This window comes from Mesoplodon bidens (assembly GCF_964165515.1).
Source record: "Mesoplodon bidens genome assembly, chromosome: 12".
NCBI lineage: Eukaryota > Metazoa > Chordata > Mammalia > Artiodactyla > Ziphiidae > Mesoplodon > Mesoplodon bidens.
In genome coordinates this window covers 78,494,112-78,512,823 of record NC_138168.1, presented here as the reverse complement: position 1 = coordinate 78,512,823, position 18,712 = coordinate 78,494,112, and positions in this window count along the sequence as shown.

The following is an 18,712-nucleotide window of genomic DNA, read 5'->3' as shown; positions in this document are numbered from 1 at the left end:
ACACTCTCAGCATCTTCTTGGGGTCAAGTACAGTGGGAAGAGGTTGGTTAAATTTTTCTTCCCAGTTTTCCCGCCTCCGTCTTCTCCTTTCTCACGACAGCTCTGGGGGCCTTGCTTTCCCCATCTGACTACCCCCCATACTTAAAGTTATGGGAATTTCTCCTGGCTGCTTCCTGTACCAGTCAGTACCCTTATTCCCCAAACTCAGGACCACCAAATCAATCTACCAAAAACACCTTTTCTCTACCTATCGACTCCTCAAAAGCCTCCCCTGGCTGCCCCTCCTCTGCTGAATCACACGTGAGTTCCTGAACCCCTGGCTCCCGTGGCCCTCTGGGATCTACCTCCCCTCCACTGAGCCAGCTTTACGTCCCCTCTGTCCTACCCACACCCCACCCCAGGTGGGAGGAACTCACTGCCCCGGGATCCCTTTGCTCATAATCTCTCCATGCTTTTTTTTTTTTTTAATATATTAATCCAAATCGTAACCACATTTTAAGACCCCATGTAATTGCCACCTCTTCCCAGGAGCCTTCCTTGATTGCTCTAGCATTCATTAATTTCACTCTCTTTTCATTTATAGTATTTTTCTTCCCTCACTACTTTCTAATCTTGCACTTTTTGAATTTACAAACAAAAAATTTAAATTTAATGATTAAAATTAATCATTAAAAGTATATAGGTCTCTATTTTGGTTCCAACTGTGACATGTAACTCTGAGACCTCAGGCAAGGTGCTCCCTCTCCAACGTGGAGCTTTCTTATCTGAGTGTGAAATGGCAGCTAAGGCCAACGTTCTAATTGCCCTTTTTGTTAATCCACAGATGGAGGGCTTGGGGGCTGTAGACATTTTGCAGAGTGTAAAAGTGCGAGGATCCCATCACAAGGCAGGCTGTGCTGCTATTAGACTCCTTCGCATTTGACAAAGCAGGGCAGGGAGTCTCTGGGGATTTCAAGGCTCCATATCCTAGGAGTCTGATGAGGATGGAGTCTCTGCAGAGTCACGAGGCCATAAATAGAAAAATGGCCTCAGTCCTGGAATTCAGTGTGGAAGAGGCAGCACATAATAGAGCAGAGAGGAGTGAACCTGAGGCAGGGGAACATTCTCCCATATTCTTTTAGGGGGAGAGGCAGAGGAGAGTAGGGTTATCAGAAGAAATAATCAGTAGCATTCATTATGTTCCCTTTGAATACAATTTTACAAAGAGAAGGAGCAAGAGTAGAAAGAGGAGGAAACAAATCCTAGGAAAAGCATTTTCCACATCACGGGGGCCAGATGAAGACGGTGAGAAGGAACCATGGAGGGACCCAGGTTTTTATAAAGACCGAAAGAAGAGGCCAAATTGGGATTAAGGGAAATAAGTTCAGGCCAGTAGAATACGCCACCGCAAAATATGACTGTAGGGGTTCAGGACATGCCCCTCCCAAACACACCACTTTGGCATATTGATTATTTGGAGCTGTGGGTGCTTGAAAAACAGCAAATGCAGGGAGAGGCTTTCTCTGAAATCCCCTTCTCCACCCAAAGATACTCAGTTGAAAACACTCTCCTCTCAGGGAGTCTTATCAGCCACGAAGACTGACACATCACAGGAGAGGAGGCTAGAAGGCAGCACCACAGCCGGACTTTGTCCCAAACTACCACACCTCCCATCAAGTCTTCTAAGGACCCATTCATCTTTCCTAAAAATCACTCCCCCCTAAGAAACCTATATCCCCCGTGCCTTTCCCTATTAAGATCATATTTAAGTCTAAATGCTAAGCCACCGTGGGGAGTTACTCCCTAGGTACTTCCCGTGTATAGGTGATATACATGTTAATAAACTTCTATTTGTTTTTCTCCTGTTATTCTGTCTTTTATCACAGGAGTTTCAACCAAGAACTCAGAAGGGTTGAGGGAAAATTCCTTTTACTCCCTTATATAAGAATGAGTGTGGACAGTGTATTAGTCAGAGTTCTCCAGAGAAACAGAACCTATAGGATGTGTGTGTGTGTGTGTGTGTGTGTGTGTGTGTGTGTGTGTTTATTCAGTGTAGACATTGGCTCACACAGATATGGAGGCCGATAAGTCCCAAGATCTGTTGTCTGCAGGCTGGAGACACGGGAAAGCTGGTGTGTCATTCAGTCTGAGCCTGAAGACCCAAGAATTGGGAGCTCTGATGTCCAAGGGCAGATGGTGGTCATCCCAGCCCAGGAAGAAAGAGAGCATTTGCCCTTCCTCCACGTTTTTGTTCCATTCAGGTCTGACGTATTGCAAGATGCCCACCCACATTGGTGAGGGTGGATCTCTTTACTCTATCTGCTGAATCAAACGTTCATTTCTTCTAGAAACGCCCTCACAGACACATCCAGAAATAATGTTTTACCAGCTCTCTGAGCATCATAGCCTAGTCAAGTTGACACATAAAATTAACCATCACAGACAGCCTGGAGGAAGTAGATCTAGGCTGAGAGAAACTCATACATCTCTTTCCCTAATAAACAGTTCACACTTGCTGGCTTCAATGTTTTCTTTAACCAAGAAAGCTCTTTACTCAACACATGAAGAGTAGAGATTTTAAAGAAAACTGATGGTCTAAGGGACTCATGTTGATACCAAGCAGAGCCCTGTGGGACTCCTGGGCACAAAATCTTTCTGTGTCCCCCCTTTCTTTGATTACAGGAAACAGCCTTCATTCAGCCTCCATGGCCTTCCCTGAGTTCCAATGGGCAGATTCAAGCAGTTGTTATTTAGGGAAGGGAGGGGGTGTGAGACCAGGGAGAAACAGTCAAGAGTCGCCTTGGGGTAAAGTCCTGTTTCCCCATCAACGGATACACACAACAATATATCTGAGCTATTTTGCAGATGCTGAAACCCTCTCCAGGTGGGAGAAGTTAACGATTAATGATGGTACGCTGCCCACAGACATGTAGACCCCAGACCAGTTGGACCTGAAGGTTGATGATGCTGACTCCTACTTACCTCACCACCAACCCATCAGAAGAATCCAAGACTGTTACTGCCTTGATCTTTATCGCATACCCCTGACCACAAGCCCCAACTATAACACCTCTCCCTACTCCCCACGGAGGGGGGCACAGTTCTTGAGGCACTAGCCTACTGCGTTCGCTCTTTGCCTGGCAAAGGAATAAAGCCACTCTTTCTTTCTCCTCCGTAATTCTGTTTCCGTATTTCTGTTCAGCATCGGTGTTCACAGAGCCAAGATTTTGGCATCGATGTGGGTAATAACATCAGAGTGCTCACAAAGGCCCAGTGGCCCAACCCTGCCTGTAACTCCCCTGAGTGAATGTCTGGAAGGGGGGGTGTCCAAACCCCCCGTGAGTTTGGAATTAAAAGTGCATGCCACAGAGAATCTGAGATCCACTCAGAGGCTAGTCTCTGAGCTGGTGGTAGATTCTGAACTGGATACCTTGGATGATATCTTCAAAGAAAGTCCCCAGCAATCTATAGTTTCCTAGAAGGAAACAAATCTATAGCTTTACTCATAAATTCTGTGCAGGAATAGTCAAGTCTTGGAAGGAGTTATATTTTCCAGTGTTCCGTGTTACTTTGCCTTTAAAGAAGACGCTAATGGTCTGCTTAACATACACGTAAACATTGACTGCCATTGACTGGAAACCTTACCAATGAACACATATTTTGTACATGTATTATATACTGCATTCTTACAATAAAATAAGCTAGAGAAAAGAAAATGTTATTAAGGAAATCATAAGGAAGAGAAAAATACATTTACAGTACTGTATTGTATTTATCCATACTATAAATTTATATCATCTGTTTGAGTCATCCATCAGTACCTACATCTATATTGTCTTATGATACAAAACACTGTAGATGTTATAAGTGTTACTAACACTAGACATCAAAATGAAAAGATAATGTGAAAAAGAAATTCATATTTGTTTACAGTTATGACAATTCAGGCATTGATAATGAAGAAGCAGCAATATGATTGCTTTATGGTGGCCTAGCGAAATCCATACAATTGCTTCACGATAGACTGGCCTATACTATAATGAATGAATTGTCATAAAATTTTCATGCCATACAGTATCACAGTCATATTTATAATATAGTATTAGAAACATTGTTACACTTTTTTGAAAACTACTTACCTGTGATGATGGGTTGATTTGCAGTTTCTCCAATTATGAGAGAGAGAGGGGCATACTGTATGGCAATATAATTCTTTGAAAGCAAAGTAATAAAACAGTACAAAAACTGACACATTATTAATTTATTAAGTATCACTCACTTTATGCCTATGTAAGGATAGACTATTATCTACATATATTTTATCCGTTCATGACATACCTAACTTTTTCTTAATTTTTTTGATACTTCTAGGCTACACAGTTAGTCTGCAAGTTTTTTCAAATTGTGGCAAGTCTCTGAAAAATTTTCCAATGTATTTATTGAAAAAAATCTGCGTATAAGTGGACTCACATAGTTCAAAGTCGTGTTTTTCAAGGGTCAACCGTATTGAAAAGAGCTGTCCCCGGGGACCATTGCTCCAGAGCAGGGGTCAGAAAACTTCCCTAAAAGTCCAGACAGCAAATGCTTCAGGCTTTGCGGGCCACTGGGTTTCCTGTTGCACCTGCCCAGCTCTTCCGTGGTGGCCTGAAAGCAGCTGTGGATCATTCATAAACTAGTGGCTGCTGCCGTGTCTCAATAAAACTATTTACAAAAATGGGCTGCTCTCCTGTGGACCACAGTTTGCTGACCCTTTCTGTAGAGTGTCTTATTCTAGAAACCTTTGACATTTTTTCTATCAGTCTGGTTTGTCTAATTTTAAAAAGAGAAATCTATCTTTAACTGTTTAAGCTGAAATTTATTATGATAGGAATGTTCCAGAAATAGCCTGTCTCCCTATGTGCCAAGTTGTAAGCATACACCACACAGGTGGCACAGAGAAGGGGAAAGTGGGTCCCCACAGGCTCCAGCTGGCCTGCCACCAGCAATCCCAGCTCAGAGACCAGCTTATGATCAGCCCCCAGCTCTGCTTGTTCGCTGGGCCCAATGTGCTTCCCATTTCCTGTTGTTTCCCATCCTCGACACAAGGCCCTGCTGCTGGAAACTGTGCTTAACACCTTGCATCCTTGGGATATTACCAGTCAACACCAGTAAAGCCACAGGCTAAATTTAGCACAGCCCTGCCTGTCGAATGAGTCAGAACTGTCACCCTGTAATTGCAGTCGGCATCACTTCCTAACTGCTTGATTCCTGCTGATTTTCCCTGTGTCAGAGTGAAACTCAACCTCTCACTTGCAGTAAATCTGTGTGGCTGGCTTTGATCTTTGTCCCTGGAGGGGCTCAAGCCACTGGTTTATGCTCTGCTGATCCCCCGCCGCCCAGGAGCAGACCCCAATGCTCTGACCGACACAGCTGTGCCAGGGAAGAGTGTGATGAATTGCTGGGCTGAAGGGGCAATAAATGATCATAGCCATCTTCCTGTAGAGAGCAGAGTGGAAGACTAAACCAGGCCCACACATTATCTCAATAAGCATTTTTTTAAGGCATGTCAGCTTGAGGGTGAGAAGTGAGTCATGGCCAAGATCCAGGGACAAATGCCAACATCTAAAGCCATCACTACCCTGGGACTTCCCTGGCAGTCCAGTGGTTAAGACGCCACACTTCCACTCCAGGGCCGTGGGTTTGATCCCTGGTTGGGGAACTAAGATCCCACATGCTGCACAATGTGGCCAGAAGTTTTTAAAAAATTAATAATAAAATAAAGCTATCACCACCCTGCAGGTACAACTGCAGGGCCCGCCAGCTGGAGCCACATATACTGACTTCTTTCCCTCCATGTCCAACTACCCGGAGCCCTGACAGGTGAACAGCACAGAAAAGCAAGTGCTGCTTGCGAGCAGCTCTTCATTGTGAGTACTTGGCTCTGTACAGCCTCTATTCTCCTGGTTCAGCCCTCAAGAAGCAAGTCGCTAATTCATATGATTCACCGTCCAGACTGATTTGACATGAACACATCTTAATGTGATTCTGAAAAGCCTACCCTAATGTGTTGGTGATGTCCATCAGCCTCATCAGAGAAGAGCCTGGAGTCTCTGCTTCACCCGTGTGAAGGCTTAAAAGACCTGGGGAGGTAAAAATATGGATTATCCTAGGAACGACAGAGTCCATCAGGGCGCTCTGAGGTTGCCCACAGGGAATGGAAGAACATACATGGGCTGTCTGCCCCCCGGAGGTCACACAAAGGCTAGTTTCTGGGAGTCCAGGACCGCTGCACAAAACTGCTAGAGGCCCTGAGGCAGAGGCTTTGTGCACAAATCATTTTTTCCTTCATAAGGGTTTGTCAGTATTAGCAGGCTTCCACTGTGTCCCGTGGCCCAACCCGGGCTAAGGTTGGGGATGTCACCGGGCACTCATAGGGAAATCCATTAGCCGCCAAAACAATCCCTCTCCATCTCCTTGCCCTCGGGTCTGCTGATAAAAGGATGCTTCTAGCTGTGTAGCAGCTGGGAGTGGGTGAGTGCTGCACTTCCACTGGGTCTATTGGGATGAGGCAGCTCATTGTCTTGTAAAACATTGAATCTCTCCAGTAAAGTAATAGAGCACTGGCCTGCGGGTCAGAAAAAGGGGTCCAGGAGCAGATTTGCCACTCATAACTCAGTGGCCTTGAGGTCATCACCTAACAGCCTAGAATCCTGGTTTCTGTTGAGATGGCATTGTTGGAGGAGAATCATCCTAAATTCTATACTAGGAAAGACTCTTCTAACATTTTATGACCAGTGCCTCCATGGTATTTTTACTCTGGAACACACAGGTATGTGTCTGCTGCATAAAAGCTGGAATGTGCTGGAGTTTGTAGAAAAGAAAAAGGAACTGTTTAATCCAGCTCTTTTCTCATGAGTAGTTTTCACTCAACTCTCTTTCTGACAGTGACTGCCACCTGGTTCAGCCTCACTCGTCCCATAATTAGCTGGGAATCGTAGAGAAGCAGGTCAGTCTCAAGCTCTGATCGCTGGTGCTGAGGCCCTTTCATCGCACTCGACATCCTCTCCATCAGATTGCTAAGCCTCTTGCCCAGGTGTGTGCTCAGTCTCCTAAATGAGACCTCTTTGGGCTCAAGAAGACAGCAACTCGGTAACAATGCTCTTCGGGATGGTCTAACCTAAATTCACCTCATCTTCCCTCTCACAGCTGCCTGCATTTCCCCTGCTCAGCCCCTGGACCAATTCACCAGCCTACTTTCTTCTTTGTTTAGATTCACCATGCTGAGCCCTGCACTGGCCCTTGACAAGATCTGCAGAGAGTCACCTGGGCTTAGAAGGCCTTCTTTCACTATCAAAGCCCCATTGCTGTCCCCTCTTCCAACAGTCATTGCAGGGAGCCATCTCGCAACCAGATCTTCAGCCCCAAGGAAGCCCAGGCCAACATCTGGACTGCAACCTCCCAACAGACCCTGAGACAGAACCGCCCAGAGAAAGCACCTTTGGATCCCTGACCCACAGAGACTGTGAGATAAGAAACATTTGTCACCCTAAACCACTTAGTTTGGGGATCATTTGTTACGTAGCCATAGATAACAGATACACTAGTTAAACTTTTAAGAGACCTAGAGTCCAAATCCTAGATCTTGGCTCTTGCCTGTTGCCTAGGGATATTACTGATAATACCCACCCCTGCAGCAGGGTATGAAATACTTCTATTACGGAGAAGGCCAGATGTTCAGAGTGACAGCCACGGGGGAGATGTGCGTGCGGGATGGAGTAGCATAGTTGGTGCTGTCCACCAGTTTTCACTTTCTTTTTAAAAAGGCTAAATTCCATAGCAGTTGTCAGGGAACCTCACAGAGCCCCCTGACAAATATATTCTTGTTCTTGAGGTGTTGGATCTCTAGCATCTATTTGAAAATTTCTGGCACTAGCGACTGATATGAAAACGATCTAAGATAGCAGTCCCAGTCTTTCTCCTTCCCTCCAAGGATCACAGCGATTCCTTCCCGGCCTCCCTGTCTGCTGCCCAGTAAGCAGATCAAAATGTGCATTTAGCAGAGAGAAGAAAAGCACAGACACGTCCAAACCGGCCTTCTCTCAACATGTCAGCGGGCAGACGCTCAGAAATTCCTCTCTTCAGGATCTCCATGAGAAAAAGAAAATAATTTCTTTTTCTCTCACATAACCATAAACCATTGTGTTGAATAATGACAGAAGGGTTCTAGAAAGACGACAGCAAAAGCAACACTGAGCGTGAGGGAAGACTCTTTTCCCAGTGTGGTGGGTGACATTCTGGATGTGACAGCTGAAGCACTGCTTTCCTGTCCCCAACGGCCACAGGGCCCAGGGCTCTGTTCCAAGACAACACAGAGCAGGCTGTGTGGTCTCTTTGTTGTCAATGGCATCAAGAGAGACTAGAAAGACATTCTCCTGCAAAATGTGTCTCCCAGTGCTTCTGAGGGACTGCAAAAACCCAAAGAGAGAAAGGGGCAGGGGAGGGAGAGTAAGAGAGCAGCCTTCTAACTGGCAACAGCAAGTTAGCTCTCATTCCAAATCACTTTAGATCTCCTGCAGGCCCAAGGAGGGTGGAGGGTGGAGGGCTGCCAGTACAAATGACCTAACTGGGGGGTCTGGAGGGGTCTGGGATGGTCTATATCATTCACACATGTCCTTGTGGACCCCAAGAAATTTTTTCATAGAGCCCCAGACTTGATCCCAAAAGTGATAGCTATAAACGGATCAGCCCTCACACCAAGGTGTGAGCCCAAGAGAAAGGTGAGAAACAGTGAAGTCATAAAAACCTGAAAAGTAAAAGCAATCATTTCAGAAAGCAGCCAGCTGGTAGATCTTCCCCTGGAATTTCCTATATGTACCAAGTGAACACCCATGAAACATCACACAGGTGAGTACGTAAAAAATTGTCCGTGGTCCAGAAGATCCCCTCGAGCTCCCTACCTCCCAGTCATCACCCTGTTACACCCCACTCCTTGAGGCAACCACCATCTTGACTTCTAACACTAATGTTTGTTTTTTTGTGTGTGATAATTCAGTGTGATTTTATTTTATTTTATTTTATTTTATTTTATTTTATTTTTATTAGTTTCTGCTTTATAACAAAGTGAATCAGTCATACATATACACCTGTTCCCACATCCCTTCCCTCATGCATCTCCCTCCCTCCCACCCTCCCCATCCCACCCCTCCAGGCGGTCACAAAGCACCGAGCTGATCTCCCTGTGCTCTGCGGCTGCTTCCCACTATCTATCTACCTTACGTTTGGTAGTGTATATATGTCCATGCCTCTCTTTCGCTTTGTCACAGCTTACCCTTCCCCCTCCCCATATCCTCAAGTCCATCCTCAAGTAGGTCTGTGTCTTTATTCCCGTTTTACCCCTAGGTTCTTCATGACACTTTTTTTTAATTCCATATATATGCTAACACTAATGTTTAGTTTTACCTGTCTTCAAACTGGATACAATATACAACAATTGGGCATATTTCCTTTGATTCTGACTTCTTTTTCATATTATGTTTGTGAGATTTATTTACCTTTTTGGGGTAAAGCAGTAATTGATTTATTTTAACTGCCATTCAGGATTCTACTGTATGAACGTGTCATCATTTATTCATTCTACTGATGATGGTTGGTAATTTCTAGATAATGATGCATAATCACTCTTTACATATCTCTTTGTGTTCATGGGCACCATTTCTCTAGGGTATATACCTAGGAATGTGTATTTTCAAACTTAGTAAATAAAACTCTCTTGTAAAGGTGAATATATAGTTAAATTCAGAATACTCTAATATTATAATGGTGGTGGATAAGTCACTTATAATCTAATATAAAGATTGAAAGACAAAGTATTAAAAAAACTATAATTACAATAATGCTTTAATAGACATACAATAAAAAAATGTAAATTGTGACATCAAATCATAAAAAGTGGGAGAGGAGTGTAAAAATGTAGAACTTTTATATGCTTTTGAGCATACTGACTATTATAACCATAATATTATGTAAGCCTCATGGTAACCACAAAGCAAGAACCTACAGCAGGTACACAGAGGATATCTGCACAGAGAAAGGAATCAAAGCATACCACTACAGAATATCATCAAAGCACAAAGGAAGAGAGCAAGAGAGGAGGAAAGGAACTACAAAAGAGCCAGAAAGCAATTAACAAGATAACAATAGTATTTCCACACCTATCAATAATTTGTTTAAATGTAAATGGACTAAATTCATTAATTAAAAGACATAGAGTAGCTGAATGGTTTAAAAAAAAAGACACAACTCTACGCTGCCTAAAAGAGACCCATTTTAGCTTTAAGGACACACATAGGCTCAAAGTGAAGGGATGGAAAAGATACTCCATGCAAGTGGAAACTAAAAAAATGTAGTGGTAGCTATACTTACATTTTTTTAAAAATAGACTTTAAGACAAAAACTGTAATCAGAGACAAAAAGTCAACATATAATGATAAAGGGGTCAATTCCCCCAAGAGGATGTAACCATTGTAAATATTTATGCACCAATATTGGAGCACATAAATATATAAAGCAAATATTAACAGATCTGAGGGGGCAATAAACAGCAATACAACAATAGTAGGAGACTTTGATACCACACTTGCAACAATGGATAGATCATCCAGGCAGAAAATCAATATGGAAACATTGAATTTAAACTACATGTTTGAGCAAATGAACCTAACAAACATATGCAGAATATACCATCCAACAGCAGTATAATACACATTCTTCTCAAGAGCACATGGAACATTCTCCAGGATAGATCATATGTTAGGCCACAAAGCAAATCTTAATACATTTAAGAAGATTGAAATCATGTCAAGAATATTTTCCAATCACAATGGTATGAAGCTAGAAATCAAATATGTATGAGGCCAACATTACCCTGGTACCAAAACCAGACAGGGACACTACAGTGTCCATCAGGACACTGATGAACATAAATGCAAAAATCATGAACAACATATTAACAAACAGAATTCAACAGTATGTTAAAAGGCTACATACATCCTTTTGGGATGAAAGAATAGTTCAACATCCACAAATCAATAAGTGTGACATACCACATTAACAAAACAAAGAATAAAAATCATATTATTTCAATAGATACAGAAAAGGCATTTGACAAAATTCAACATCTTTTCATGATTAAAAACTCTCAACAAATTGAGTATAGTGGGAACATAGCTCAACATAAGAAGGTCATATATGACAAGCCTACAGCTAACATCATACTCAGTGGTGAAAAGCTGAAATCTTTTCCTGCAAGATTAAGAATAAGACAAATTTGCCCACTCTCACCAGAGCACTGGAAGTCCTAGCTAGAGCAATCAGGCAAGAAAGAGAAATAAAAGCCATCCAAATCAGAAAGAAAGAAGTAAAATTGTCTCTGTTTGCAGATGACATGATATTATATAGAAAACTCTGAAGACTCCATAAAAAAAAAACTGTTAGAACTAATAAATGACTTCACTAAGTTGTAGGTTACACAAATCAATATATAAAAATTAGTAGCATTCCTATACACTAACTACAAACTATTGGAAAGAGAAATTGAGAAAACAATCCCATTTACAATAGCATCAAAAAGAATAAAATACTTTGGAATAAATTTAATCAAGGAGATAAAAAATCTGTACACTAAAAACTGTGAGACATTGATGAAAAAAATTGAAGACACAAATCAACGGAAAGATATTCCACGGTCATGGATTGGAAGATTTAATGTTGTTAAAATGTCCATACTACCTAGATCTACAGATTCAGTGCTGTTTTATCAAAATTTCAGTGGTATTTTTTATAGAAATAGAAAAAATCCTAAAATTCATATAGAACCTCAAAAGATTGCAAATAGCCAAAGCAATATTGAGAAAGAAAACAAAGCTGAAGGCATCACACTTCCTGATTTCAAATTATATTACAAAGCTATAGGAATCAAAACAGTATGATATTGACATAGAAACAGACCAAAAAATCAATGGAACAGAGTAGAGAGTCCAGAAATAAACCCATGCACATACAGTTAATTAATTTTCAACAAAGAAGCCAAGAATATACAATGAGGAAGACATAAATGGTGTTGGTAAAACTAGATATCCACATGCAAAAGAATGAAACTGGACCCCTATCTTATACCATATACAAAAAGCAACTCAAAATAGATTAAAGACTTGAATTTAGGGCCTGAAACCATAAAACTCCTAGAGTAAAACATAAGAGGTAAGGTCCCTGACATTGGTCTTGGAAATGATTTTTTGAATTTGACACAAAAACCAAAGGCAACAAAAGCAAAACAATCACATCAAACTAAAAATCTTCTGCACAGCAAAGAAAACCATCAGCAAAATGAAAAGTCAGCCTATGAAATGAGAGAAAATATTTGCAAACCACATATTCCATAAGGGGATTTTATCCAAAATAGACAAGGAACACATACAACTCAATAGCAAAAAACCAAATAGCCCAATTTAAAAATGGTCAAAGGATCTTAATAAATATTTTTTCAATGAAAACATACAAATGGTTAACAGGTACATGAACATGTGCTCAGACTCACTAATCATCAAGAAAATGCCAATCAAAATCACAATGATATCACCTCACACCTGTTAGCATGTCTATTATCAAAAGATAAATAATGAATGCTGGCAAGGATGTGGAGCATGGTGCAGATGGTGTGCACTGTTGGTGGGAATGTAAACTGGTGCAGCCATTATGGAAAACAGTATAGAATTTCCTCAAGAAATTAAATTTAGAACTATCTTAGGATCCAGCAATCCCACTTTTGGATATATATCCAAAGGAAATGAAATCATTATCTTAAAGAGATACCTGTAATTCCATTTTCATTGCAACACTATTCACAATAACCAAGACGTGAAAACAACCTAAGTGTCTGCTGACAGATGAATGGATTAAGAAAATGTGGTATACTGAGAAAACCATAATTCAGAAAGAGTCATGTACCACAATGTTCATTGCAGCACTATTTACAATAGCCAGGACATGGAAGCAACCTAAATGTCCACCGACAGATGAATGGATAAAGAAGGTGTGGCACATATATACAATGGAATATTACTCAGCCATAAAAAGAAATGAAATTGAGTTATTTGTAGCCAGGTTGATGGACCTAGCGACTGTCATACAGAGTGAAGTAAGTCAGAAAAAGAAAAACAAATACCGTATGCTAACACATATATATGGAATCTAAAAAAAAAAAAATGGCTCTGAAGAATCTAGGGGCAGGACAGGAATAAAGACGCAGATGTAGAGAATGGACTTGAGGACACGGGGAGGGGGAAGGGTAAGCTGGGACGAAGTGAGAGAGCGGCAAGGACATATATACACTACCAAATGTAAAATAGATAGCTAGTGGGAAGCAGCCACATAGCACAGGGAGATCAGCTTGGTGCTTTGTGACCACCTAGAGGGGTGGGATAGGGAGGTTGGGAGGGAGACGCAAGAGGGAGGGGATATGGGGATATATGTGTACGTATAGCTGATTCACTTTGTTATAAAACAGAAACTAACACACCATTATAAAGCAATTACACTCCAATAAAGATGCTTAAAAAATTTTTTTAATTAAAAAATTAAAAATAAATAAAAAATTTAAAACGGTACTGATGAACCTAGTGGCAGGGCAGGAATAAAGACGTAGATGACAGACTTGAGGAGATGGCGGGGGGAAGGGTAAGCCGGGACAAAGTAAGAGAGCGGCAAGGACATATATACACTACCAAATGTAAAACAGATAGCTAGTGGGAAGCAGCCGCATAGTACAGGGAGATCAGCTCGGTGCTTTGTGACCACCTAGAGGGGTGGGATAGGGAGGGTGGGAGGGAGGGAGACGCAAGAGGGAAGAGATATGGGAACATATGTATATGTATAACTGATTCACTTTGTTATAAAGGAGAAACTAACACACCATTGTAAAGCAATTACACTCCAATAAAGATGTGAAAATAAAGAAAATGTGGTGCATATGTACAATATGATATTACTCAGCCATAAAAAGAAGGAAGTCCTGCCAATTGCCACAACGTGGGAGAACCTGGAGCACATAATGTAAGTGAAATTAGCAGACAGAGAAAGACAAATATTGCATGGTATCATGTGTGTAAAATCTAAAAATAAAAAAATTTTAAATAAGTAGAACTCATAGAAACACAGAGTATTATGGTAGTTACTGTGGGCTGAAAGTGGGGAAAATAAGCTGAGGCTGGTAAGAGTACAAACCTCCAGTTATAAGATAAATAAGGTCTGAGGGTCTAATGTATAACGTGGCCACTCTAGTGGATAACACTGCCTTATTTATAATTAAAATTTGCTAAGAGAGTAGAACTCAAGTATTCTCACCAAAAAAATTTAAAAGATTAATATGTGAGATGATAGATGTGTTAATTCACTCGATGGTGGGAATCCTTTCACAATATGAATGTATATCAAATCACTATGTTTTACACTTTAAACATATTACAGTTGTTTTGGTCAATTATACTTCAGTGAACCTGAAAAAATAGAATAAAGTATAGAAATAATAATATCATGATTTTAGTATTTATTTGGGACCCAGCAATATTTCAGTAGTCTCACCTCTGAATGTGCTTAGCTCACTCACCAGCTTGATCACATACCCGCTACATCTCCCTACACATTTAGAAATGATTCTGCCATTTTACCAGTAGATTACCAGGACTGACCAGTGGCCTTCCATGTTATTACTACTTTCTCTTTTCCTTGGAAAAGCACCTGAATGTTCTGCGGTAATTTTAAAGAATCAACATTTAGTTTTTATAAAGAGATAAGTTAGTTCTTTACAAGGTTCAGCTTTCATAAATTTAGACATGGTACTGTCAGCCTTTTGGAGAAAAAAACAGAGAAGTGTGCTTTACATAAGTCAGCATTACATAACTTTTCTTGAAGCTCAAGACTTAGAATGATCAGAGAAAACCTTAGAAAAACCACTTCCAAACTCACAAAATTGACAGCCACCACCAACACCATCACCCCAAAAGAAAACAACAAACTAGAGAAGTTCTCTGTTCTCATCAGAATGAACAAAGATGGGGAATTGGCTCAACTGCCTGAGGCTAACCTCTGACCCTGCCTGGGCCTCCTGGCATGTATGGGTCCTGGGATGAAGTTGGTCCACTTTGGGGAGGAAGTGAGTGGCATCTTTGTTTTTACTCTAGCTTCATTTAAAAAGAGTTTTCACAAGACTCAGAAACCAAAGGTGCATGTAAAGGCTACATGCTCACTCTTCTTTTTCAATGGTTCAGATCTAGCAGGAGAAAGAAATCATAATGTAAAACAAGAAAAAAAAAGAGAGAGAGAGATTTTTAAAAGTTGCTGGGTCACACTACTAGAAATAAAAACTAGAAGACTTAATGCAAGAGTCCCTCAACAATAGCTTAGGGTCCCCATCCAATCCCACAGACTCACTCACTCAGTTCCAAGTTCGATGCTTCCCACAGGGCCTCCTGTCCTTTGTTTGCTGTTTCTTCTCAGGAGAGGCCCAGCAGCCAGCTGCATCACTTCTCTCCCCAGGAAAGTTCTACTCTTATCCCCAGTCCAAAAACTCAAAGCTTTAAGGAAATGAAGAACTTCTCTTTCCCATGAAATAATCCTGGGGAGATCTGACCTGACACACAAAAGTGCAATAAACTCCTTTTTCCATAATACTTGAAGCAACCAGGAGTATTGAATCCCATTTAACCCCTTCAGTATTCCACCAGCAGAAATACACTGGGTGAGGGCATATCTGGATTCCTCCAGCTACACAAGTGTACCTGTGCTATGATTCCAACTCTTCCATTTCACAGAAAATATTTTATAATGTAATCCAACTGTTTGCTATTGAGATATTACATTCCAAGCCTTTCTCCTGGGGCTCATCCTTGCCTTTAATATCCAAGCAAAATGGCACAGTGTAATTGAAAAGGCCAGATGCCATGTAGCCCCAAGGAAATATAGCTGCTTCTGATTACTCAACAAAATGAATGTTTTTTTTTTTTGAGGACCTATTATGTTAAAAACTCAATGCTAGGAGCCTATAAAATACATAGAGATTAAAAAGTGTTGGTCCCATCTTCGAGATCTTTTATAACCCAGTGAATTTTCTTTTGCCCTCACACCAGGTCTCAAAACAACACCACACCAGGGGCAGGTGGCAGTCTATTTCCTCTAAAGGCTGAGACTGCAAGGCCCAGAGAGGGAAAATGACCATGAACTGCCAGGGATGAATCTTAGACAAGAAGCTAACGCCTGATTCTTGGGATGGCCTGCAGTAGGAATAATCATACGAAGTAGTGGATCCATTATTTGCTGTTTCTGCAGGCATTCAGGACCACATCACCTCTCTTCTCCTAGCTGTGAGCTTTTGTCATCACATTTTGCCCACAGTAGGAGTTGGCAAACCCATTATGTGCAACCAAATGCTTCAGTGAAATGGGATTTGGTTCCTTAGGGCTCAGCTTCCCCATGAGAAATGATCCCCCCAGCAACCCTCTGAGTTCTCTGCTGTTGCCAGGCAACCCCCCTGCCTCCCTGAGCTTCAGGGCCCTGACTGTGGGAATGACTTCCTTTGTCCTCATGTGTGTCTTCCTGCCTTTTAAATGTCCTCTGGTGGCTGAGATCACCCCACATGTGAGACCAGAATCTATATCCTGACTTGTGCTACCCTAGAAATGTCTATTTCTGAGCCTTTTTCCCCCAGGAACCCAAAGTCCTCCTCTGTATGTCATGAATGTTATACAATCTATATGCAGACAGCATATATGAACACATTACACATGCAAATTGAGTTAGTTCCTTGGAAGTTCTCTGTTTCTTCCTTGCCAGCTGCCAGATTTGGCAGGCCAGCTGACACCCAGCCAGGCCATTTTATTCATCATGGCACAAAACCAGGGTTTGACCCCTCTCTTCCTAAGAATCACAGAAAACAAAGGCTGGGAAGACCTGTGGGGTGGCCCTCAGTTCTCCCTTCACAACTCTGGCTCTTTCTTGGGGGCTAAATTAAGCTTTTTGCCCCAGCTATTGTAAACCTGTCTTCCTTATGATGGAGTACTTGTGGCTTTATTCTTTGGGGAGCACAGAGACACTGTCTAAAGAACAGCTGGATATATGATAAAGAGGGCAGTCTCGGCCTCTGGAGGGAATGCCCATCAAGACCCGAGGCTTCTGTGTGGCAGGAATGTGTGTGGCATGATAGAAATGCTTCCATTGCATAGAAAACTTACGATGCAATCCAAGTGTCTGCTTGGGATGTCGGTCCCCAAGTCTTTCTTCTGAGAGGTCACTCTTTCCTTTAACATCCAAAAACAAGAAAAAAACAAAACAAAACCTTGAGTCCATGCCACATTCTTTATGAAGCCCAGTACCCCCATGTCTCCTGGAAGTCTCAGAGGGATTACATTGCTTGCAGTGTTGTCTCTTTCTCTTTCTCTCTCTCCCCCCACTCCCTTCCCTTCCCCCTTCACTTTCTTTCTCCCTCTCTCTCTCTCTGTCTCCTCTTCCTTTTCCACTGAATGCTCTGTTCTCATGCAATATCACTCCACCCTATGCTGTCCCTCTTCCGTCATTCCCCAAAGCACCACCAATACAAGAAGACGGTTTAGTGAAGGTTGGGATCATAGAGAGAGAATTACAGCACAGATCATATGACATCAAATTGAGCTTTCGACACCGCAGTCCTCATCTCCCCAGCCACCCCCGCCATAGAGACTTTCTCATAGGCGCTCCTTCCTTTCAGGGCTCCTGCCTGCCTACGTTCACAGGGATCCTATGGATTTCTACTTACCTTCATGTTCCTACCAAGTACGTCCTCTCTCCCAGGCTATGAGACCCTAACCCAGAAATCCTGAACCAACCCAGAAAATGTTGGTTCTTTTTTTAAGATTTTTGCATCCAGGCAAGTAATGTATTTTCTTCTGGATTAAAAATATTCTAACCAATTCTTTACCCAACCTAAAAATGAGATGTATTTTTATTCCTACAGATATTCATTATTAGAAAATCTCAAGAAAACAATCATGAAGTCATGTGCAAGCTTTGGTGTCCTAAAGATAAATGACAACCCTTCCCTAGAACAGAGATTTGTAGAAATCATTGTTGTATTTGTTTTTACTAACTTTTTATTTCCAATGACACTGTCATAGTGCTTAATGGGATAACCAAAATTCCCAACAAAGCAAGTCACGCTCATCTGAAAAATGAGGGATTGCAGAGCAGCTGATCCCTAAGATTTCTTCTGGCCAATACCATGCTGTGTCTTCTCTTCCCTGTAGACTTAGAGGCTGGGGAGGAAGGGTAGGGAGTAAATCCAGTGGATTCTAACATACCTGTTAGTGATACTTTGGAATGATTCTAAAAGAATCAACTGGAGAGTTTGTTAACTAAAAAAATACAAGTTCCCAAGGCCCATTCCTGAAGATTCTAAATTAGAAAATCAGGCATGAGGTCCAGTACCTACATTTTAAAAAATAAAACAAACACCTCCAAAGGTGATTTTGATGAGCAACAAAGTTTAGAAACCACTGGATTTTTGTGACAATCCATGGTAATAACCAAAACACAGGTTAAAACAATCGACTGGATATCAAAGAGGAAAAGTAATATTCAGTTATTTCAATAGCTGTAGTCGATGTCTAGGGCACAAGACAACACAAACTGGCTTTTTCCAAAGATGATATAAAAAACCAAGAGGCTCCCC